Genomic DNA, 25,773 nt, shown 5'->3' on the forward strand with positions numbered 1-25,773 from the left:
TTTTTTTATTTGGCTTGGACGGCAATGAGAGAGTGAATGGGAGAGTTTATGTTGAGTTTATAAAGGAAATTATAAAATAATAAAAACTTGACACATGGCAACATATAATTGGTTCGCATTTAAAACTTAACTAATAAGGCTTTTCCTTTCCACCACATATAATCCCATAATTATCCAAAATATAAAATGATAATATATGAAATTCATGGGCTTGACAAGTGTCATGGTGGTGTAAAATTTTAAAAATTCCAATTACGTCCTCTGGACACGTGAAATGACCGTTTTGCCCTTATGCTTGGAATTGAAAATTTTCACTTCTCAAATTCAAATTATGTTCTAACTAGTCAAACTTGGTCAAAAATCTCTTCCAACATTCCAATTTTTGCCCTTGGGTGGCAAAATGACCATTTTGCCCCTACATTATAAAAATTCCCGATTGGACTCCAAATCAATCCTCGAACTCCAAATCACCATTTTAAGATATTCTAAGGTTCAATAACTCTCAAATACATCATAAAATCTCTATTTGGACTAGTTTGAGATTTTAATCAACTCAATTGTACCACTAGGTACGATACCGACTTTTAACAATTTTTCGAGGCATCCAAGTATGTAGACATGCTATCAATTACATGAATGACATGACAAGTATATTATAGAGTTGGGCTTGACACACGGAGCAGATGATCACTGAATTTGTGACACTCACACCCCTTTTTTTCCCTTTTTTAAAGACAAAGATCGGCCTAACGTGTAATCATCGGCGTGTATGGTCCACCACAAATAGGTAAAGGCATCTTATAACATTTTATCTTGAGTCGCTCCGCTGTTAGAGGTCGAGTTGTAGCACTTTATTTATTAAGTTGTAAACAAATATTGATTTTGTTATAGGTAAATAATTGAAGAATGTGAATTTCGATGTATATACTTGTGATTAAATGGTTTAAAGCTTGAATCTATTATTATGTTTATGGTTTAAATCATGGTATGAGAGTATATTGTTTATAGTATTAATATGGAATGGGATCGTATATAGTGAACTAACAGGCATTTTGAGTAAGGCTTGTTCGGGACTTGGTGGGTCTTTCCCGGAGGTCTCGAACGCAGATAGCGACTGAGGAGGGGTCGTTACAAGCTAAACATTTTAGAGAGAGAGACTCTTCAAAATAGCTTGAGAAAACCCATAAAAGAATTTTCTCTCTTAAATTCTCACTAAAGAATTCAACTATAAGTTCACCAAGGTGAGTAATGAGTTAGGGTTGATTTTTAAGTTCTTGATGATAGACAATAATTAGATTTGTGGGCCATTCTATTGTTGAAGGATATTTATTTATTTCTAGTGTGACTAGAATGAGGCAAATTAATGACTAATAAAACAGTAATTGGAAACTAGTTAGAAATAACTAGTAAAGTTTGATTTAGGAAACAACTTTTGGAATAATATTCAAGTAAATTGGGTTAGTTGTGATGCTATTGTGTGGGATAGGTTCCAACGAGACCCCACATCTCCATTTGGAGCATTAGTTGAAGTTGGAGTTGATCAAAGAATCAACAGAGATAGGTGAGTGAACTTGTATTAAAATGTTTTGGGATAAATGCATATGTGTTTGATTGAATCACTTGAAATATTTTATTGGTCTTTTCTTTAAAATGTACATGGGAACAAGCTCTTGATGAAATATTTTTATGCTGTGAAATGTGTAATATAATGAAACCATGTGTTCCTATATTATGTGGATATGTATGTTGTGCCTTGAATGATAATGTTGTATGATAACTATAATTGTGCATGTGCAGTGTGGGGGTGCACGTGACGGTGCTGGTGGTGTGCGTTGTGGGAGTGCACATGCTGGTGATGATGTGGTGTGGAAGTGTACATGATGATATTGCCTTGTGCGGTGTGGGAGTGCACATGAGCTAATGAGCCGGTGGTTGTATACATGTTAACACATATCATAGAGAGGTTAGAGAAAATTGTATATGATTGCAATGAATGTTGAATGTTGAAATTGTTAATTGCTTCCAAATTGATTTTCATTGCAGCGACAAATTCTCTATCTTGCTTGGATATTTGTTGTAGTTTCCACTTTTTTCAACTTCATTGTTGATCACAGATCCCTCACCTTAAGGGATTAAATAATCAAAGGTTGAATTAAAGGGCTTTACAAGAAATTAAGCTCAATTGCATGGTTTTAAAATGAGTGCATCATATTTTCGAAAGCCTTCCATATCATTTTCTTGTTCCCTTCCTATGTTCACTGATTGAGTTTATACTCATTCTTTTCAACTTCATGTTTTAGTTTTCAAGCTCGAAGGTAGTTGGATCTTAGGTAGAGGTGCTTCTTCCTATTCATCTTATGGTAGGTTTACAAGGACACTCCATGTCAACACCCACGCCCAGGGTCACCCACTGATGGTCAGGGTCATTGTATGTGTATATGTATACTTAATGTGAATTACTAATATTCATTTGGCAAACGATTTATGTATATTTTGATTGATGAGGCCATTATGAGTATATACTTGGGTTTTATGAATTATTTCAATAAAATTATTATTTGAACATTATGAACTATAGATCTTAAAGAAATATGGATGATAGATGGACTAATGTACGGGCTCATATAGAAAGGATTGCTCTGGCCTAGTGGGCTATGCCTGTTGAGCCCTTGCCGATCATGGCTCGAAAATTGGGCTGTGACAAAGTTGATATCAGAGCTTTAGGTTTAGTTGAGTCTTAAGGAATCTTGTGTTTGTCAGCGAAGTTGTGGGAGTCTGTGTAGAGTCTCATCCTTGGATTGTGGGTGCCCAACACAAGCTAATGACGAGAGGCTACATAGGCCTTTAGTTCATTAGAAACCTACCTATTCCTATGATGTATAAATGGTAAGTAATTAACGCTTAGTTGCATATAGGTTTGAAGGTGCGCTTGTTACACAGGCCATGTCTAGAAGAGACGATTGTCCGGATACCGATCATAGTACTAGCGAGGGATCGCTAGATTCCACTGCTAGGAGCCAATGCCGCCCTGATCTAGAGAGTCAAGGAAATGGCCTGTCCTGGATTCCTATTGGATGGATTCCACCAAAATTAGAAATAATTTTTTACAGTGAGGAAAACCTTGAAAGTAGTGAGAGTTTTGAAAGTGAGGACAGCATTGAAATTTGGTAAGGAGTAAAAACAAAAGTTATTGTTGGAAAGGTTTGAGGAAAGGATGAAAGAGACAATTGTAGAAGGAGGTTCTCATCTTAGGAAGGTATTGCTATTCGAAACTTTCTTCTTGGATGTGGAAGGGGTGCTGCATCTGTCAGTAAGGAGGAATGCATAAAAATACAGCAAACTTGGATTGAGGATACTATGGGGAAACCTCAAGAGATAGAAGAGGATTTGGAAGAGGATTTGTTGATGTGTCCGGATCAAGGCAACGATGATCCTAGTAACACTTAATAGTTTTGTTGAACTTCGTATTACTTTAAGTATAGGTAAATGTGGTGTGAACTAAGTCGTATATGCTATCTATATAAAGGATTTAAGAGTTTGGCTTGTATTTTATGTGACTCAAACAGATTATGAAGTGTTGGCTCCATTAGTTTTTGATGATAATAAAACATTCCCATTCATTTGTGTCTAATATCTTTACTTGAGTGTGCAAGAAAATTAATATATGAAATTAATCATTTAACTCCTCAAAGAGTATATCAAAAGAGAAAGAGGAATAAAAACAACAAGATGTAACTATCTAACAAGAAGGAAGCTTATTGGTGAAACAAGGAAGAATATTGGTTGACCAAGTTTCAAATTGGAGGAATGACAGGCTGAAGAATTTGAGAAACAGTGTCAACTTAGTCGACCAAATCAGTCGACTAACTGCTCTTTGCCAAAATCTGCAACCTGAAACAGAACCAACTTAGTCAACCAAGTCAGTCGACTAAGAGCTCTCTATCTGCAATTAAAACCAGAGCACTACAAGACAGATTAACGGCTAGAACTCATCCTCAACTATTTCCAATGGCCATAAACTGTCAAACTACAATCAGAGTTGCATCTCCAAGTATAAAAGGGTCTTCTAACAATTAGAAGTTTTGGAAGAGATTTGAGCAATTAAGAGCTGATAAACTAGAAAATTTTCTCTTCACCTCATTGCACTTAAATGCCCATTCTTTGTACCTGTATTCTGCACTCAACCTTGTACCATTCAGATAAACTTGTGATCATAGTTACTTTTTTCTACTTATCTTATTGTATTCTTAGAGTGAGGGAGTCACTCTAAGTGGTTGTTTCAAGCAAGGTTTGCTTGAATGTTTTAAGGTTCTAACTTAGCCTTGAAAAGTTAGTTGTTGGGTTTTGGTTGATCCCGTGAAAACCCATTGTTGTAGGTTGTGGTTGAGCCTTTGAAAAACCACTTTGAGTTTTGGTTGAGCCCGTGAAAAACCATTGTAAAAGGTTATGGTTGAGCCTTTGAAAAACCACTTTTGGTTATAGTTAAGCTCGGGAAAAACTAGTATAAAAGGGTTTGGCTGAGCCTTGTAAAAGCTATTGTAAAGCTTGGTGAAAGCTTGTGAATTTCACCAATGTTTAGTGAATTTGTGGGAAAATCCTTGGTTAGATAATCAACTTAGTAGATGTAGGTCTTGGACCAAACCACTATAAATTGCTGTGCATCTTATACTCTGTTTTTATTTTCTTAAGTTCTGAAAATTAGTTTCCAATATTGTTAAAAGCCAGTTTGTGCTATTCACCCCCTCTAACATATATTATCAGGACCAATAATTGGTATTAGAGCTTGTTCCCAGTTATTAAGGCTTAACATCCTTAGGGAGGATCCATATGGCTATCCAAAAATTAGTAGTGGCTGAGAGATAATCAACAAACAAACCACCTCTGTTTGATGGCTCTAATTCCCCTTATTGGAGCACTAGAATATCAAATTACATTAGAGCTATAGACTATGAAATGTGGGACGTCATAACTGATGGACCCTTTATGCCCTCAACCGTGAATGTAGTGACAAATGAGTTGATGCCCAAGCCAAAGTCTGAATGGACTGAGGCTGAAACTAAAAAAGTTCAAATAAATTTTAAAGCCATCAATACATTGCATTGTGCATTAACCCCCACTAAATTTAACAAAGTCTCAAGCTGTACAACAACTAAGCAAGTGTGGAAAAAACTTAGAATAATTCATGAAGGGACTTCTCAGGTAAAGGAGTCCAAAATTACTTTATTAACACATAATTATGAAATGTTTAAAATGGAGCCTAGTGAAGACATCACTAGCATGTTTGATAGGTTTACAAACATCACAAATAAATTGAGTCAGCTAGGCAAGCCTATTCCTGAACATGAATTAGTAAAAAGGCTGCTTAGGAGTCTACCAAAAAACTAGAAGCCTAAAGTGACTGACATTATAGAGGCTAAAGATCTGAACATCATTACACTTGATGAGATTCATGGTTCTCTTCTCACTCATGAGTTGGAGCTTAAGGAAGAAGAAGAAGAAGACTGAAGGGAAGCAAAGGAAAATAAAAAGAGTACTGCACTTCAAGCCAACATCCTTGAAGAAGAGCTAGAAGAGCTTTCCTATGATGATGATGAAGAATTAGCTCTGTGTGAGACCTTGACCTTTATAGACTCGTAGATAGAAGTCCACGCGATATCCCAAATCAGGGGTAATTTCGTCATTTCCTTAGTAAGCCCTTAAAAGTAAGTTTTAAACAATATTATGGCTTAAATAGGCCTAAGGCATAAATGGGTGATTAAATAAGGGTAAAATGACAAAGGAAATCAAAATGGTGATGATTTCACGATAGGGGCAAAATGGTCATTTTTCACCTAGGGTCAAAATTTTTAAGTTTTCATGAACCTGATCATTTCTAGACCATTATGGACCTTGTCCCAGTTTCAAAAGAGCAAAAGATTTCATAAACTAATGGAGGAGAATAAGCTAATTTGTGGAGGGGCATTTTGGCAATTTAAGTGGAGCAGATAAGCTTGGGCTATAAATATCTCTTTCTTCCAGCAGCTTTTATTCTTCTTCTTCTTCTTTTCTTTCACGTTGCTTCCCAACCTCCATGCAAGCTTGATATAAAGCTCCATAACCTCCCTCAAAATAACTCCATTTTTCATGCTTTTGGTGCACCCTTTCATAAATCCTTGTGCTCTTCCACTCTCTCTCTTTAAAACCCTTGAAAAATCTTATTTCCATACTCTCTCTCACTAGTTAGGTGTTTTAAAGAGAGAAAAAGGAAGCTTTATTAATAGCTTGAAAGTTTTTGGAAAGAATTTCGAGCACAAAGCTACCAAGGTGAGTAGTGAACTAGAATGGATATTTAGTGTTGAGACTTGTGGGTGTTTTGGTAGTTGAGGTTGGAAATTCACTTTGGAGTGATTAGGATAGTGAAAATGGATAGCCATTAGGTGATAGCTTGTAGAACTTGTAATTAGGAGAATTGAGTTAATTGTGATGTTAATGTGATGATAGGTTCCAACGAAGCCCCAACGTCCCATTTGAACCATTAGGAAAGTTAGAATCGACTAAAGGTTCAACAAAATACCTGTGAGTAGACTTGCATTTCAAACTTGTTTTGGGAATGTGAATGTATTTGTACAAGATATTTGAATGATTTTATCCAACTTTTGTTTGAAAATGTGTGACAGGGAACAAGCCTTGATTAAATGTTTTTGATATTGTGAGTTGTCAGATGTGAGATGTGTATAAGGATGGATCCATATGCTTTATATTATGTTGGTATGTATGTATATATCTTATGAATATGTGTTGGGTATTGATGAATGATGTTGGGTGATGATGTTGAGTGTGCGAGTAGGGAGTGCACACATGATGATGATGGAGTGTGCGAGTAGGGAGTGCACACATGGTGATGATAGAGTGTGCAAGTAAGGAGTTCACACATGATGACGATGATGTATATGTAAATGTGTGTGTTATAGAAAGCTCATGAATATGGTTTATGGATGTAATGCATGTGAAATTTGGCATGATGAATCTTGAGAATTTCCCATTTTCTTGCAAATTGATTTTTATTACAACACCAAATGGATTTTTAGTGCAAATGAGGTCCTTTTAACACTTAGGTGCCCTGCTTCTCGCTGCGACGAGAAAACATTCTCGCTGCGGAGAGAAACATTCTGTTTTGGCAACCAACAACTCGCTGCAGCGAGAAACTCTCAAGTTTTGGTGCAGTACTTTCACTTCAATAAAGATTTTAACCACATTCCCTTCTGAACTGGGAAAAGTGATAAACAAAAAGTTGTATCCCTACCTCTTATCTTTCTAATGGTTTAAAAATCAGGTTAATTGGACTTTTGTAGCGGGAGATATGATAGAAAAACTAAAACACATGCAAACTAACACTGTTTTCTCGTTGCAGCAAGAAACTTTCTGTTTTAGCCTCCCGAATCTCGCTGCAGGGAGAATGAACTTCATTGCAGTGAGAAACTTGTTGCCATGCTTGCTACCTTGCTTGATTTTGACATACTTTTCACCCATTTAACTTCATGGATTGATTATTGGTTTTTGCAACATTACGAGGTTATTAATCAGAGTTTGAAATGAGGGATTGTTGGTAAGAAACTAAATCAATTGCATTGTTTTTGAAACAAGTGCACCATGATTTCCAAATTCTTCCTATTGATTGCTTGTTCCCTTCTTATGTTCACTCACTGAGTTTATACTCACCGTTTTCAACTTCATGTTTTCAAATCAAGAGGCAGCCGGTAACTAGGTCGAGGTGCCCTTGTAGATTCGTTTCCTTGGTAGGTATCTTGGCATTCAGTAGGCATACGTCACTTGGGTCTTTTCGCTGGAAATCGAGGCTCTTTTTTTATATGTATAGATAAACCTGATGTAAATTATTTAGACATATGTTTTAGACAATACATGTATACTTGATTGGTAATGCCACTACAAGTTGGCAATGCTTAATATTAATTTGATTCGAAGTTATGAAATGTGACTTATCAACCTTTGATGGAATAACGAACAGGTCATATTAGTAGGCTTGCTTGGGCTTAGTGGACTACGTTCATTGGGCCCATGCGTCGATCATGGCCTGAAATTTGGGTCGTGACACTCTGGTAGCAAGAAAATTTAGAAAGCTAATGAGTAGAAGAAACCAAAGGCTAGCTAGAAGAGGTTTTAGGAAAGACCAAGGTGCCTCGTGGAAAAACATAAACAAAATTGACTCCAACAAAAAGGAGGAGCTCGTCGACTACAAGTGCAAGAAACCTGGTCACTTCAAGTCCGAGTGTCCATTGCTGAAAGATGAAACTCCCAAGAAAAATAAGAAATCCAAGAAAGCAATGGTGGCAGCTGCATGGTCGGACAGTGACACATCAAGCTCTGAAACTGATGATGAAAAATATGAGGAAAGAGCAAACATCTATTTAATGGCACAAGAGGATGAAACAGAGGTATCCTCATCCCCCTGCATTAATTCTTATGATGATTTACAAGATGAGTATGAGTGCCTTTATGATGAATTTGAAAAACTTTTTTCAACATACAAATCATTAAAGAAAAAGGCTGCATCACTTGAAAATGATTTGGAACAAATCAAACAAGAATTTACTTCTATTTTTTAGCAAAGAAATATTTTGGAAGTTGAGTTAGAACACTCAAAAATAGACTTTGAGGTTTTAAAACAAGAGCTGGAAAACAAGTCTGAAGCTTTACAAATAATTCTTGATGAAAACACAGCTCTTAAATGTTTGAAAAATGAATCTTCAAAAAGAGATGTATACCACAATAAAAATTCAGCTAAAGCATTACCTAGATGTTATAATTATGGTAAACATGGTCATTTATTATATGACTGTTTTAAGAAAAGAAGAGTGCAGAAAGTGAAGAAAATTTGGGTTCCTAAGGGATCCTTTGTTGCAACTAACACTCAAGGACCCATCAAAGTATGGGTACCTATAAAGAAAAACTAAAATTCTGTTTTGTAGGTTGAGCTAGACTTTAATGAGACATGTTCAAGAGCTCAACTCAAGAGGAAACAACCTTGGTACTTGGACAGTGGCTGTTCACGGCACATGACAGGACAAGAAATGCTGTTTGCTCAACTGTATAAGAGAAAGGGAGGAACCGTATCCTTTGGAGATGATTCAAAAGGCAGAATCCATGGTATAGGTACGGTTGGTAAAAATTTCTAAACTCAAATTAGTCATGTGTTGTTGGTTAAAGGCTTAAAGCATAATTTGCTAAGTATTAGTCAATTATGTGATAAAGGATTTAAAGTATGTTTTGATTCAACTAAGTGTGAAGTGATAGATGTGAGTACAAATAAAATCTCGTTTATAGGAAATAGATTGAAGAATATGTATGTAATTTTTCTTGAAGATCTTGAAGTAAATAGTGAAGTATGCCTTGTTGCAAATGCTGAAAATGATAACTGGTTATGGCATAGAAGATTAGGACATGTAAGTTTGCATACTATGTCAAAATTGATTAGAAAGAATCTAGTGGTTGGGCTGTCAGATTTAAGATTTGAAAATGATAGGATATGTGATGCTTGCCAACTAGGAAAACAAGTTAGAACATCCTTTAAGACTAAGAAGATAGTGTCAACATCTAGACCTCTTGAATTGTTACACATTGATCTATTTGGTCCAATAAGCACAACTAGCTTAGGAGGAAAATCTTATGGCTTTGTAACAGTTGATGACTATTCTAGATATACTTGGGTGTATTTTCTTGCTCATAAGAATGATGCTCTACAAGCATTCTTAAGTCATTGTAAGAAAATGGAAAATGAAAAAGGACTAGTTATAGTTAGCATAAGGAGTGATCATGGAGGAGAATTTGAAAATGATGAGTTTGAAAAGTTTTACAATGAAAAGGGGTTGGATCACAGTTTTTCTGCACCTATTGTCAAGCCCAGCTCTACAATATGTTTATTATGCCATTCTTACATAAGAATGCATGTTTGCTTACTTGGGTACCTCGAAAATCGTTAAAGGACGACAATGTACAAAATGGTACAATTAAGTTGAATTAAGCCTCGAACTAGTCCAAATAGAGATTTTAAGATGAAATTGAGAATTTTAAAACCCCAAAATGACTTAAAATGGTGATTCGGAGTTCGAGGACCAATTTGGAGTCAAATTGGAATTTTCATGATCTAGGGGCAAAATAGTCATTTTGCCACCCGAGGTTAAAAATTGGAATGTTGGAAGAAGGTTTTGATCAAGATTGACTATTTAGAACATAATTTGAGTTTGAGAAGTGAAAAATTTTAATTCCGACATTTTTTCGAGCATAGGGGGAAAATAGTCATTTTGCCACCCCAGGGGCAAAATTATAATTTTACACCACCCAACACTTGTCTAGCACATGGATTTTACCCAATATTATCATGGATAATTGAGGAAATTTAAGTGGTAGAGAGAGATTGCTTAATGGCTAAGTATGACACATGGACCAATGAAATGTGACGTGTCAAAATCTCATCCATTCATTATTTTCCTTATAAATTAGCACAAAATCAGCCCATTTCTCTTCATTATGGCTGGCCAAAGCAAGAACAAAGGAAGAAAAGAAAGAACAAGAACCCTAGGGTGAAAATTCAAGAGAAAATTGGTGGATTTCAAGTAATCAAGCAATCAAAGGTAAAATTTCTTGATTTTGACTTGTGATCTACCTTTCCCATACATTCTTTTGCATTTTTCATGGTTGAATCACATGATTTCATGATGGGTATCTTGCTGGATGAACACTTAGAGAGACGTTTTGATGCTTGATTTGGTTAGATTTCAATGCATTTTAGTGTTTTTAGTTGATTGGTGATGTGTAGCATGAAAATCAAGCAAGAAAAATTCATGTTCTTCCATCACCCATCATTGGCCGAATTCTCCATGTGGAATATTGAGGATGATTTTGATTTTATTTCAAGTGATTTGGTTAGGAATTAGTGATTTGTGGTGTAAGAATCAAGTAGGAAAAATCATAGTGTTGATGCACCCACCATGGCTGAATTTTCCAAGAGAAAATGTGAGGATGATTTTGCCATATTTCAAGTTATTTAATTTGGGTTTGATGATTTGGAGTATTGAGAGAAAGATGGAATTAATTGGAGTTAAATTGGACATATTGGCCAATTAATAGGGTGATAGATCGAATTAGGCCAATACCGTTTTATTTTGGTACACAATTGAATTTGTGTACAACACCATTTAGACGATAATCTGAACAATTTGCATCCCATTTCATGCATTAGTATAAAGCCTGAATTGGTTTTATAACAATTTAGCACAAATGTAGTAAATGGCTTATTATGCATTATGTCTAGATGGTGAGCATTCTGGCAAAAGTAAAGAGATAATACCCGAGGATCAAGAATCGAAGTACTCGAAATTCGACTCCCCGAAATAGTGAGTAACCTTACTATCATCTTAATTATCTAAAGTGGTTTTTATCCGATTTTGTGATTTTATGGAAAATGGGTTTAAATGGTAAATCTTTATGTTTTATAAGCAAAATGTGATTAAATGAAAATGATTTTATAAAATTATTTTGAAATTGAAAGATGGTTTTGAAAATGGAGTAATTGGAGACTAATTGCTGTGTTATAAATTATGGTTTGAATTGAATGGCTTATGATAATATTGGCATGAATGGTTGATTTGGTAAATGTGCTGAAAATGTATGAACTGTTGATTTACCTTGAGAGGCTGTAAAATAAAATAATTGCCATGTCATGCTGTTGAATTTTATTGAATTGGTGGGTTATATATTGGTCGCTGCAGTGGACGGGTTCCGTGGACCAGCCTATTAGAGGGGCACGATAACCCTATTATATTCTTACCTCAGTATGAGAGGCGCGGATGGATAACTCTTGAGGTTAATACTTTAGAGTTCACTTCACGCCAAGCCACCACGTGAGGGTGAACTCAGCCAACGCCAAGGAACGACTGTGTTTTTCAAACTAAAAATATGTTTATGTGTATACGAAATTTTTAACCGGCTTGGTGGACTCGGTTGGGATAGCCCTCGGCCAAGGTATCCCTGATAACTGAGTATGAGAATGATTTTGACATGAGCCAAAGTTTTAAGAAATTCATAAGCCATGTTGATTACTCGATTTATATGAATTGATTTTATTTGGTTGAAATGAGTTAAAAGGTGATGAATTACAATATGTTAAACTATTTTATCTGTCTCCATTTACTCATCTTTGGATATTTTAGATGGTATTTGTTTACTCACTGGGATTATATAATCTCACCACCCTCCTTTCTACCCCTTTCAGGCTCAGGATAGTCAGTAGATAGCTCATTTTTTTGAGGGCTACAGTTGGACTTGCATCCTAAAAAACTGTAGGTTCACAGCCTTCATTACTTTTAGTCATTCAGGGGCCCACATGTCATTGTAAATTAAATTACATACCTTGTTTATCTGTATTACAGTATGTATAAATTTATTTCGTTTTTACGCTGCAAAACAATTTTCTACAGATAACTCTATAAATATTGTTTTATAAGAAAATAGAATATTTTATTAAATATTTTTATTATATTCAAATAGGTATAGCTTCACTTTAAATGAATGTTTTAGACATCTAAACTTATTTTTGATTATGAAATATGTGTTTTCCACTCGCATACTACATTTTTAGCTGGTTTCGAGATTTTTGAGGAAAAATGACCAAAATGCCCCTGTGAGAAAAAAATTATTTTTCTATTGTTTTGATTTCGAAATAGTTTATAATCTCTCAAAACATGATACTTAACAACTGTTCACAGGGGAGGTCTGAAAAACTGATATTAAAGCCTTGCGAGGTTTTGGTTGGCATTTCGGGCAATGAATGTCTATCGGGACGTCGCGGCGGTTGTCACGGGCTCGAGGGGAGTACTGGGTCCTGACACTTAGAACACCCCAGCAAAATGGAGTTATAGAGAGGAAAAACTGAATTTTAAAAGAAATGGCTAGGGCTATGTTATGTGAGAACAACCTACCTAAATATCTTTGGGCTGAGGCAGTAAATACAGCATCTTATATTCTTAATAGAGTCTCAATAAGACCCTTGATTTCAAAGACACCATATGAACTTTATAAAGGTAGGAAGCCAAATATTTCTCACCTTAGGAGTTTTGGCTATAAATGCTTTGTATTGAACAATGGAAAACAACCCCTAGGGAAGTTTGATGCAAAAAATGATGAAGTAATATTTTTAGGATATGCATTAAACTCAAAGGCCTATAGGGCTTTTAACAAAAGGACCTTAACCGTTGATTAATCAGTTCATGTAGTTTTTGATGAGTCAAATGCTTTACAAAAAAAGTTCATGATGATGATGATGATGTAGAAATCCTAGAAAAACAAATGGAGGAAATGAGCTTAGAGAACAACAAAAATAATGAAGAAAGCTCACATAGAAGAAAATATGAAACTCCACCTCTAGAAAATCTGCAAAGAGCAGAAAATTAGCATGATGATCTTCCAAGGACTTGGAGGTTTGTAAAAGACCACCCACAAGACCAAATAATAGGTGATATTTCACAAGGAGTTAGAACTAGAAAAGCAACAAGAGAAACTTGTGAGTTTTCAACTTTTATATCTCAAATTGAACCTAAAAACTTTAAAGAAGCTGAAAAAGAGGAAAGTTGGATAATGGCCATGCAAGAAGAACTTGATCAATTCAGAAAGAGTCATGTATGGTCATTGGTACTTAGACCTTCAAATCACCCTATTGTTGGTACAAAATGGGTATTTAGAAATAAGGTAGATGAGCAAGGAAATGTAGTTAGAAACAAAGCTAGGCTGGTAGGAAAAGGATACAACCATGAGGAAATAATAGATTATGATGAAACATTTGCTCCGGTTGCTAGGATTGAAGCCATAAGGTTGTTGCTAGCTTTTGCATGTTTCATGAATTTTAAATTGTTCTAAATGGATGTCAAAAGTGCATTTTTAAATGGATTAATTCAAGAAGAAGTATATGTGGAACAATCACCTGGTTTTGAAGATCGTGAAAAATCTGATCATGTTTTCAAACTTTATAAAGCCTTGTATGGATTGAAACAAGCTCCTAAAGCTTGGTATGAAAGGCTTTCAAAATTTCTAGCTGAAAAAGCATATGATAGAGGCAGCATCAATACTACATTGTTCATTAAGAGATATCTAAATGATTCAATTGTTGTGCAAATATATGTGGATGACATTATATTTGGTGCAACTAATGAGGCTTTATGCAAGAACTTTGCTAAGGAAATGCAAGGTGAATTTGAGATGAACGTGATGGGAGAGTTGAAGTAGTTCCTTAGTCTTCAAATTAAACAAAGTGAGGAAGAAATCTTCATCAACCAAGAAAGATACAGTCAAGATATGCTCAAGAAATTCGACATGTTGAAGCTGAAATCAATTTCCAGACCAATGAGTCCATCCACCAAACTCGACTTAAATGAAAAAGGTAAAGATGTAGATCAAAAGCTCTATAGAGGTATGATCAGCTCTCTTATCTACTTAACAGCAAGTAGACCAAATATTCAGTTTAGTGTGTACTAGATTTCAGTCACAGCCTAAAAAAACACACCTAACAGCTGTTAAGAGAATTTTTAGATACCTCATAGACACTCAAGGACTAGGAATATGGTACTCTAGAGACTCAACTCTTAGCTTAGTAGGATATTCAGATGCTGACTTTGCTGGCAGCAGAACTGATAGAAAAAGCACTAGTGGAACATGCCAATTTTTAGAAAGAATGCTTGTATCTTGGTCTAGTAAAAAGCAAAACTCAGTGGCACTATCTACAACAGAGGCTGAATATGTATCATTAGGTAGTTGCTGTGCACAAATCCTTTGGATCAAGCAACAATTAAAAGACTATGGAATAATTATGCATAATGTACCAATATATTGTGATAACACAAGTGTAATCAATATATCAAAAAAACCTGTGCAGCACTCTAGGACAAAGCACATTGAAATTAGACACCATTTTATTAGAGATCATGTAGTGAAAAATGATATTAAGATAGAATTTGTGAATACTTTACATCAATTAGTAGACATTTTTACCAAACCTTTGAGTGAAGATAGATTCTGTAAGACTAGAAGAAATTTAGGGATGATTAGTGTGAAGGGATTATAGGAAAACCTTTGGATCATAAACAGAAAATAGAATGCATTCAGTCGACTAAGGAAATCTTAGTCAACTAAGAGTGGTCTGACAACATTAAATAATAAGACTCAGTAAGTTTAGAGAAAGAGAAGTAAAATGTGGTAAAATTTGGTTTACCGGGTGCAAAGAGAAAGAAGAAATATTACCAAAGGTAAATAACCAAAATTTTAAAGGGAATTTTTAAATTATAAAGAATGAAAGTAAGGCAGCTCTTAGGACAAGGTGAGCAGTTTTTCTAAGAAATAACTACTGACAACCTCTTCTCTTCTCTCCCCTGAAAACTCGTTGCTCTAAAAACAAAAATTCAAATCTTCTTGTTTGCCTCTGAAATCGACTTAAACCCTCAGAAATTTCTAGAACCAAAATGGCTAAAACATCTTAGAGAAAAGAGATATCAGAAAAGAAGAAAAGGAAAAGGCCAATGAAGGAAGGAATAGGAACAGAAAGTCTGAAGAAGAAACAGAAAATCATGCCTGTTTTAGTGAAAGAAATATTCGAGAAACTAAGAGAAAATGAGCAAAAAATTGACAAGAAGAAAGAAATAGAACCCTCACTACACAAAGGTACCAGTTCTTCTTTTTTGAAGTTTAGGAATAAGTTGCATGAATATAGGTTCAAAAATATCGAGAATGCACCAATCTCCTGTGGAAAATTTATTGATTAGAAGAGTTTTAAGGAAAATATAGAAATCCATACTAGTTTATCTGAGTACTTTGATGAACTGAAACTAAAAGGTTACAGCACCTTTAAGAATAAGTCTTATAGTCCAAGTCTGGTTAAAGACTTCTATTATGGTATTGCTTTGAAAGGAAAGGAATTAATAGATTGTGATGATTATGATGAAGATGGTTTGAATGTTTATCTAAATGGAAAGGAATTTGTTGTGATTGCTGAAGATTTAGGAAACTTGCTAGAAATAGAATGCAAAGAAGGAGAGTATGAGCTCCCTGAAAAATATGATCCATCCTCATTATGGGAGATCATCACTGGAAGGAAAGAAAAATATTCTTCAAAAAATAATTCCGGTTTGATAATCAATCCTCAGATTAGGATTTTACACTATTTTACAACAGCCAACATTCAAGGTAGAAGTGGAAGCCTTAGCTATATTAGCCTCAAAGACCTCTGGTTGATGGAGCATGCCTTCAACGAGGTACCTCTGAATCGAGAAGATTTATGATTGAAAAAATGAGAAGTGCTTGCAGACTTGATAAGGTTAATCTACCATATGGGAATGTAATTACATCCCTTGTGCAAAAGAAGGGAATATGGGCAAAGAGGTATGATATGGACCTGGTAAAAACTAGAGATCAAGCTATTTATTACGGAAGCTTGGTTAAAATGGGGTATATACTCGATGGGGAAAGATTCATTAAGACCCCCAAGATTGGTCCAAGAAAAAAATAGAGCCTACTTGCTCAACCTAAAAAAGCCCCTTCTAGATTCTCAAATGAAGTAATTTTTAATTTGCTCATGAGGATTGATGGAAAGCTGATTGACCAAGGAGAAAAGATACAAAAAATTGAAGAGAAAATCACTAAGTTGGAAAACAAGCTGAAAGAGAAAGAAAGCATTCCATCTGACCCTATGGCTGTAAACAACTCTGTAACATCTAGCATTGCACTAGCACAGTAAGGTGATGAAGGTTCAGTTGAGCCAGCATAAAAATATGCTCCTCATGTTGAAAGTTCTGGCACTCAAGCTGAGGGTTTCACCTAAAAGTCTGCCAGTCCTATTCTGCAAACTAAGGACTCTCCTCAAGGGGTTGATCAGCAAGCCAAGACATCCTCTTTTGAACCTCAAAGCAAAAATGGTTTAGAACAAGGGACATAAGTGGTTGGTTTAGAGACAAAGAAACAACAGACCTCTCTTCCAAATTCAGAGGAAGTTTCCATCATTGATATCTTCCACAAAATGGTTAAGGAGGGACAAGCTGAAAAAGACACTGCCAGGACCAAAACTCAAAAGGATGGTGAAGATGTAGGAAACGGAAAGAAACCTGCATCAGCTACCAGAGTAAAGGCAAAAGCAAAAAAAGCCAAAGCCACTACAGCACCACCAGCTGAGGCAAAACCACCAACCAAAGGTAGGAAGACTATGGCAACCAAGATAACTTTTCTCAAAGAAGAAAGTCTTCTAGGTTGGCAGAGAGATCCAGACCAATTTTAGCCTCTTCTCCTCAAACAAGTCCTCACCAGAACCTTCCCCTAGATAGTCATCACCTCTCTGAAAGCCCTCTCCTTTTCCTCTAAACCCTTTCTATGACACTAAATTCTCACCCTCTAACACATCAGATGAATAGAAGCCCCTTCCTTTGATGCTGACAAAAAGGGGGAGTAGAATGGGTGCAAGAACCAGAGAATGGGTGCAGGAATTAAAAAAAATATTAGGGTGGAGGAACCAAGAACCTAGGAAAGAAAAGAAAGCAGAATCAGGAGCAGAAACTTAGAAAAATAGGAGATAGGAAGCAAAATTGTCCAAGGGCAATTTCGAAATACTTTTTTATTAACAGCAATTTGTACAATGGTGGCACTTGAACACTCAATTTTAATTTTTTGTTTATGTGGTTGTATGTGAAATATGAATTCTGATATGACTATGTTGCTTAACTGCTACAAATTGAAGTCTGTTGATATTTTGGTATTTTTACTGTCATGAACAAAATTTGCTAATGTTATGCTGATATTGATGCTGTTAAATGATTTTTGTTATGGCATTATGAATGATATTTGTTTGTAAATAGATATAGATGGGGTGCATAGTATATCAATTGAAATATGAATGATGTAGACAAAATCTGAAATCAATAAACTATTGATAGCTACTGGAACATTTATGAAAATCTGTCAACATTTACTGTTGAAAGTTTAATGATGATATGCTAATACTTACTTGCTGTAAATCACTCCATATTGCTGCATATATGTACTATGTCATTTTCTATATGACAAAAATAAAATTTGATGGAATAAAGTAAGCAAAATATGCACATACTTAGGGGGAGCAATCCTCATTTTTTGCAGAAAACTAAAAAGACTAAAAAGACACTATGCTGTCAATCAAAGAATGTTTTGTCATCAAAAGGGGGGAGATTGTTGGCTCCATTAGTTTTTGATGATAATAAAACATTCTCATTCATTTGTGTCTAATATCTTTACTTGAGTGTGAAGGAAAATTAATATATGAAATTAATCATTTAACTCCTCAAAGAGTATATCAAAAGAAAAAGAGGAATAAAAACAACAAGATGTAACTATCTAACAAGGAGGAAGCCTATTGGTGAAACAAGGAAGAATATTGGTTGACCAAATTTCAAATTGGAGGAATGGTGGGCTGAAGAGTTTGAGAAACATAATCAACTTAATCGACCAAGTCAGTCGACTAACTACTCTTTGCTAGAATCTGCAACCTGAAACAAAACCAACTTAGTTAACCAAGTCAGTCGACTAAGAGCTCTTTGTCTGCAATTTGAACCAGAGCACTACAAGATAGATTAACGGCTAGAACTCATCCTCAACTATTTTCAATGGCCATAAACTGTTAAACTGCCATCAGAGTTGCATCTCTAAGTATAAAAGGGTCTTCCAATAATTAGAAACAAGTTTTTGGAAGTTTTGGAAGAGATTTGAGCAATTAAAAGCTGATAAACCAAAAAATTTTCTCTTCACCTCACTGCACTTAAACGCCCATTCTTTGTACTTGTATTCTGCACTCAACCTTGTACCATTCAGATCAACTTGTGATCATAGGTACTTTCTTCTACTTCTCTTATTATATTCTTAGAGTGAGGGAGTCTCTCTAAGTGGTTGTTTCAAGCAAGGTTGGCTTGAATGTGTTAAGGTTCTAACTTAGCCTTGAAAAGTTAGTTGTTGGGTTTTGGTTGATCCCACGAAAAACCATTATTGTAGGTTGTGGTTGAGCCTTTGAAAAATCACTTTGGGTTTTGGTTGAGCTTGTGAAAAACCATTGTGAAAGGTTGTGGTTGAGCCTTCAAAAAACCACTTTGGGTTATACTTAAGCCCGGGAAAAACTAGTGTAAAAGGTTTTGGTTGAGCCTTGTAAAAGCCATTGTAAAGCTTGGTGAAAGCTTGTGAATTTCACCGGTGTTTAGTGAATTTGTGGGAAAATCCTTGGTTGGATAATCAAGGTAGTGGATATAGGTCTTGTACCGAACCACTCTAAATTGTTGTGCATCTTATACTATGTTTTTATTTTCTTAAGTTTTGAAAATTAGTTTCCAATGTTGTTAAGAGCCAATTTGTGCTATTCACTCCCCCTCTAGCACATATTATTGGGACTAACATGAAGTAGTTATTTAAATGACTTCGTGCGTGTCAAAATTTTCACGTATGACAGATGTAGATTAGCACTATAATGATTAATGAAAGATATTCACCCTAATGGCATGGTTGGTCACCTTAGGCAATTATTGAAGGTTGACTTAGAAAGTCATCAATGATTCAAGCAACTACAAGACCTGACAATAAATATGTTTTGCAGTACTATGAAATGGTTACCAATAAACGTGATGGACTTTTGAGTGGTAACCCTAGCTTTTAGCAAGGTATAAAAAATGCCATTTGAATTGATAGTGTTTATTAGGAATTATCATTTATCATGGTATGTGGGTTTTTGGCATGATTCTGAATACAAAATAAATAAATAAGGTCCTAGTTTATGGGGCAAGTTGTATCAAAGAAGTTGATTTTCGAGTAAAAACAATGAACTAGGGGGCTATGTTATAATAGGAGAGTTCAATGTGTCATAGTTGCATGGAATATCATGAGATACTGTGGTAAGGCCAACAATCAATCGTAGGATTGTGGAACTAGAAATCTTAATCACAGTTATGATTTCGAAAAGATATGGGAGAAATTCATGAGATTATAGGTGACGATTTGATTAGTTAACGTGATTATGTTAAGGATTGTAAATTTAAGTATTTAAGAAAATTATAACCCGATATGCTTGTGGATGAGCAATGTTAAGATATATATGCTGGATAAACAGGAAATTGGTCGAAAAGATAATTCATTGGTCAAGTGGCTATAGCGTGTAGGTAGGTCTTAAAGAGTTGTGCAATGCACAAAAGAAGAAAAAGGTATGTAAGTCTTTTAATTTTTTTTTATGAAGTACGATTGATCGTAAGAATGGAGGTACATGGTGTCATGACGTTATAAAATGATAATTTGGCACAAATATGGACCAATGAAGGTAAATTATGGAACTTAGGGCAGATGAATTCTTGATTTAATAAGGATTGTGAGTATAAAATATGGATAAAGATTAACTATTTTCATGGTTTTTGTGCTAAAAGTCAATAAACTATTTGAGTTACAAGACTAGAAAGACCATTAATTATGGACGATAAGAATTGAGGGATGCCATAAATAGTGAATACTTATGTGTGTGGTGTTATATATATTGTGAAGTCATTACACAATATGGAAAGGATGTCCTAAAGTGGGACTTAATGATTGATGATAAGTGTTAAAAGATAATATGAGTTGAAAATAGTAACTTAGCTTAGTGTATAGGATATGCAAAAAGAAGATACACGTGCTTGTGGGAATTATGATATATGCCTAGAGGAAAAACCAGATGGTTGAGGATGATTAATGTAGTGTCCTTAAATGTAGACAAATAGCTTTGATGAAGAAATTTCCAATAATCATAGCGTCGTAGTGCTGACTGTCCAGCGTTGCAACGATAAAAACATCCCATGGCTAAAAGGCACGAGCAAATTGTGAGTGGCATGATGATACATTTGCAAGCCGACTTATGGTCATTGGTCTTGATGTTGAGCTTTGTTATTTGGAGGTTTAAGTGTGTTGGAAAAGTGTTTATACGAGTGAATTGAAAATTTTCTTTATTGCCTTATGTATTGGCATGTAAGTGAAAGAGAAGTTAGAGAGTTCTTGAGATGGCTACATTAAGATGAATAATATATTGACTAAAGTCAAATCCTAAGAAATAAAGAAGACAAGAGATTGAGCTTTGTTAAAGGCTAATGAGAAAGTGAGTGAAAAGTTAGATGAATTTATGATACGTTAATAAGGGATGTCAATACTAAGTGATAAAAATTGTAAATGAAGGATTATCGGGTTAACAAAGCAAATAAGTTAGTGTAAAGTATCATTATGAGGATTTACAAATCTTGTCTTGACTTAGTTGAATGAAAAGGATTAGTAACAACACAAGGCCAATGATGTGGCATGCTAGAAACCCATGAAGAAACCTTGAAATAGGAATAGGTAAGCATGCATTTAAATATTTTGGTGAATAAGTGAATGTCTTTTGGAATGATATACTCGAAATGTTAATGAGCAAATAAGTGATTAAGTGTTTCGAGAATGCATGAACATCCTAATGGCTAAACCACGGGTTATGTGATCATATGCAGTGAGACATAACTTTAAGCTGGGTATCTACAAGGAAATACTTAAGAGGAATCTTGTTATGAATCTTGTGAAAACAAGCATTAAGTTATGTAGTTACAAAGAGGAAGCTGTAAGCTGAAAGTGATACTCGTATTGACATTGAGAAGTATTTAAGAAGAACCTTGTCTCAAGTCTTACAATTAAGTACAAATTGTGTACTGGCTAAGGGAGAATGATGTTATATTAGTATAAAAGAATAGTATAAAAGATGATTGAAGGTAATCTTGATAATGAAGTCAGCTAATGAAAACCTATTAAAGTATTATGGAAATTGGAATTCGAAAATGCTTGAGGCATGCATGATTCGAATGAGTCTAAGTCTAAGTGACTCATTAAAATCGAGATGCAACAAGGATATAATATCTATATGTTAGAGGCATGAAAGATAATTGAGAAATAAGATGACATTTAGGGATTGTGGTATTGCATAAGATGCAATGATCAAGTAAAGATGAATCTTTAAAGGATCAATGAGATTATAAAACATATACGGATACTGGATTGCAATTTAATGAAAATAACATTTAGCAAATGAGATGTGAGTAATGACAATGTGATGCAAGGATATATAGTGCAATGAAACTTAAGCATATGATTGGAAATGATAAGAAAGGAGTATACGCATGTAAATGATGTGAAGTTATGCATAGGCATAATGAAAATTCATATGGATTATGTAAGAGATAACTTATGGTCAAACGCAAGTCGAATGGTAATTTAAACATCTAAAGAGGGCAATTTGAAATTGATTATGATTATACTATTCTCTATCATCCCGGTAAGGTAAATGTAGTGGCGAATGCCCTAAGTCGAAAATCAATGGGGAGTCTAGCACATATATATGTGGATAGGAGATCTTTGATTCGGGAGATGCATGGCTTAGGAGAGATATGGGTGTACATTTTGAAGTTTCAGAGACAAATGCATTGTTACCATATTTAAGGGTTTGACCTATTTTAATAAACCGGATTAGAGAAGCACAAAGTAAAGATGAGTTTGTAGCCAAAGCCTCAGAGGACCCTTAGAGAAGGAAGGGAAAAATGTTTAATAAAGGCACAGATGGAGTATTGAGGTATGAAACTAGACTTTATGTACCTGACAATGATGGATTGAGGAGATAAATACTAGAGGAGGCACATATGGCAGCGTACGTGGTACATCCAAGAGCTACAAAGATGTATCAAGATTTAAGGGAGGTATACTGGTGGGAAGGACTTAAGAAAGATGTAGCTGAGTTTGTTGCTAAGTGCCTAGTTTGTCAACAGGTTAAAGTGAAGCACCAAAGGCTCGCAGGGCTATTATAACCATTATTGGTGCCCTAATGGAAGTGAGAGCATGTTGCAATGGACTTCGTAACGGGCTTGCCTCGAACTAGTGGGGGCTATGACATAATTTGGATTATAGTAGACCGATTAATAAAGTCAGCTCATTTTTTTTCAGTTAAAACTACTTACGGGGCTACCTAATACGCTCGAGTTTATATGGATGAGATAGTTCAATTGCATGGTATTCCCATTTTTGTCGTATTTGACAACGAGACACAGTTCACTAGTAGGTTATGGGGAAAGTTGCAAGAAGCTCTAGGCACTAAGTTGGATTTCAGCATAGCTTTCCACCCTCAGACTGATGGACAGTCTGAATGAACAATACAGACATTGGAAGATATGCTGAGGGCGTGTGTAATAGACCTTGGGGTTAGGTGGGATCGGTATTTACCCTTAGTGGAGTTTGCCTACAACAATAGCTTCCAAGCTAGCATCCAAATGGCACCATTTGAGGCATTATATGGACGGAGGTGCAAGTCACCTATTGGATGGCCAAAGGTGGGATAAAGGAAACTCTTGGGGCCAGAATTGGTGTAGGATGCCACCAAGAAGATAAGCATGATTCGTCAGAGGATGTTATCAGCACAAAGTAGACAAAAGTCATATACTGATAACAAGCAGAGTGACTTAGAGTTTCAAATGGGGAATCATGTATTTTTTAAGGTCTCATCAACAAAAAGGGGTAATGAGGTTCGGTAAAAAGGGAAAATTAAGTCCTCTGTATGTAGGACTCTTCGAGATCTTAGAAAAGATTGGAATAGTAGCATACTATTTGGCACTACCGCCAGACCTCTCAAATATCTATCTACTATTTCATGTGTCGATGCTTAGTAAGTATAACTCAAATCCATCTCATGTAATACGGTATGAAACCATCCAGTTGATAAATGATTTAACCTATGAGGAGCAACCGGTGGCTATCCTTGTTAGGCAAGTCAAAAAGCTCCGTTCAAAGGATGTAGCCATAGTAAAAGTGTGATGGCAAAACCACACCAGTGAAGAGGAAACGTGGGAAGCTGAAGAGGAGATATGGACAAAGTATCCGCACCTTATAGTTGGATTTAAATTCAGGGACCAAATTTTCTTTTAGTGGGGGAGAATATGAAACCTTGACCTCCATAGACACATAACTAGAGGTAGACTGATGAGTGCATCAAATTCATATATTTAATGGGAGATTAAATACTTAATTAGGCTAAGTTGGACTAGATTTAGGATTGAATTTAGTTATTTTTATTTATTTTATTAGTTTAGTTTAAGTTATCTTTAAATGTTTATTTTAAGTTAGTAATGTTAGTTTTAAGTTATTTATATTTATTTTATGCTTTTATAGAAGTAGAATCAAAAATAATTTCAATTGGTGAAGAAAGGTGCATAATGGATTGTTGCTCTGTTTGCATATGTTTCAGTTTTTAAGCATATCTCCCATTACAGAAGTCCAAATGACATGATTTTTAGACCTTTAAAAAGCTAAGAGGTAGGGCTACAACTTTTATGTTTACCAATTTTCCTAGTTCTGATTAGAAGGTGGTCAAAATCTTTGTCAAAGTGAAAGCACTGCACTAGAAGAATAAAAAAAGGCATTTCTGTAAATTACGTGAAACTTTGACTAGCTTTAGAGATAAATATCCAAAGTTCTAGCATTGTCTCATCACTTCCAGCAGCTTCTTCTTCTTCCCCATTTCAGGTTTTCCATCTTCCATGGAGGCCACCCTTAAAACCTCCATAACCTTCTCATAATAACCCCAAATCGCATGTTTTTGGTACACTTTTTCATAGGGTTTTTCGTTCTCTTTCACTTTTCACCTCAAAAACCCTTAAAAAGGTTTTTTATATGCACTTTCTCTCACTAGCTAAACATTTTAGAGAGAGAAACTCTTCCAAATAGCTTGAGAAGACCCTTAAAAGAATTTTCTCTCTTAAATTCTCACTAAAGGATTCAACTACAAGTTTACCAAGTTGAGTAATGAGTTAGGGTTAATTTTTAAGTTGTTGATGATGGCCAATAATTATATTTGTGGGTTGTTCTATGGTTGAAGGGTATTTATTTATTTCTAGTGTGACTAGAATATGGCAAATTAATGACTAGTCAAACGGTAATTAGAAACTAGTTAGGAACAACTACTAAAGTTTGATTTAGGAAACAACTTTTGGAATAATATTCAAGTAAATTGGGTTGGTTATGATGCTATTGTGTGTGATAGGTTTCAACGAGACCCCACATCTCCATTTCGAGCATTAGTCAAAGTTGGAGTTGATCAAAAAATCAACAAAGATAGGTGAGTGAACTTGCATTAAAATGTTTTAGGATAAATGCATATGTGTTTGATTGAATCACTTGAAATATTTTATTAGTCTTTTCTTTAAAATGTGCATGGGAACAAGCTCTTGATGAAATATTTTTATGTTGTAAAATGTGTAATATAATGAGACCATGTGATCCTATATTATGTGCATATGTATGTTATGCCTTGAATGATAATGTTGTATGATAACTATAATCGTGCATGCGCGGTGTAGGAGTGCACGTGACGGTACCAGTGGTGTGCGGTGTGGGAGTGCACATGCTGATGATGATGTGGTGTGGAAGTGTACATGATGATATTGCCTTATGCGGTGTGGGAGTGCACATGAGTTGATGAGCTGGTGGTTGTATACATGTTTACACATATCATAGAGAGGCTAAAGAAAATATTATGTGATTGCAATGAATGTTGAATGTTGAAATTGTTAATTGTTTCCAAATTGATTTTCATTGTAGCGAGAAATTCTCTGTCTTGCTTGGATATTTGCTATAGTTTCCACTCTTTTTAACTTTGTTGTTGATCATAGATCCTTCACCCTAAGGGATTAAATAATCAAAGGTTGA

At 35.2% G+C, this 25,773-nt stretch overlaps 1 pseudogene; it reads left to right on the forward strand.

The window, feature by feature from the left end:
* Positions 1-25,503, forward strand: part of LOC108663617 — a 48,386-nt pseudogene extending 22,883 nt beyond the window's left edge.

This window comes from Theobroma cacao, chromosome 10 (genome assembly GCF_000208745.1).
Source record: "Theobroma cacao cultivar B97-61/B2 chromosome 10, Criollo_cocoa_genome_V2, whole genome shotgun sequence".
In the NCBI taxonomy this organism is placed as follows: Eukaryota; Viridiplantae; Streptophyta; class Magnoliopsida; order Malvales; family Malvaceae; genus Theobroma; species Theobroma cacao.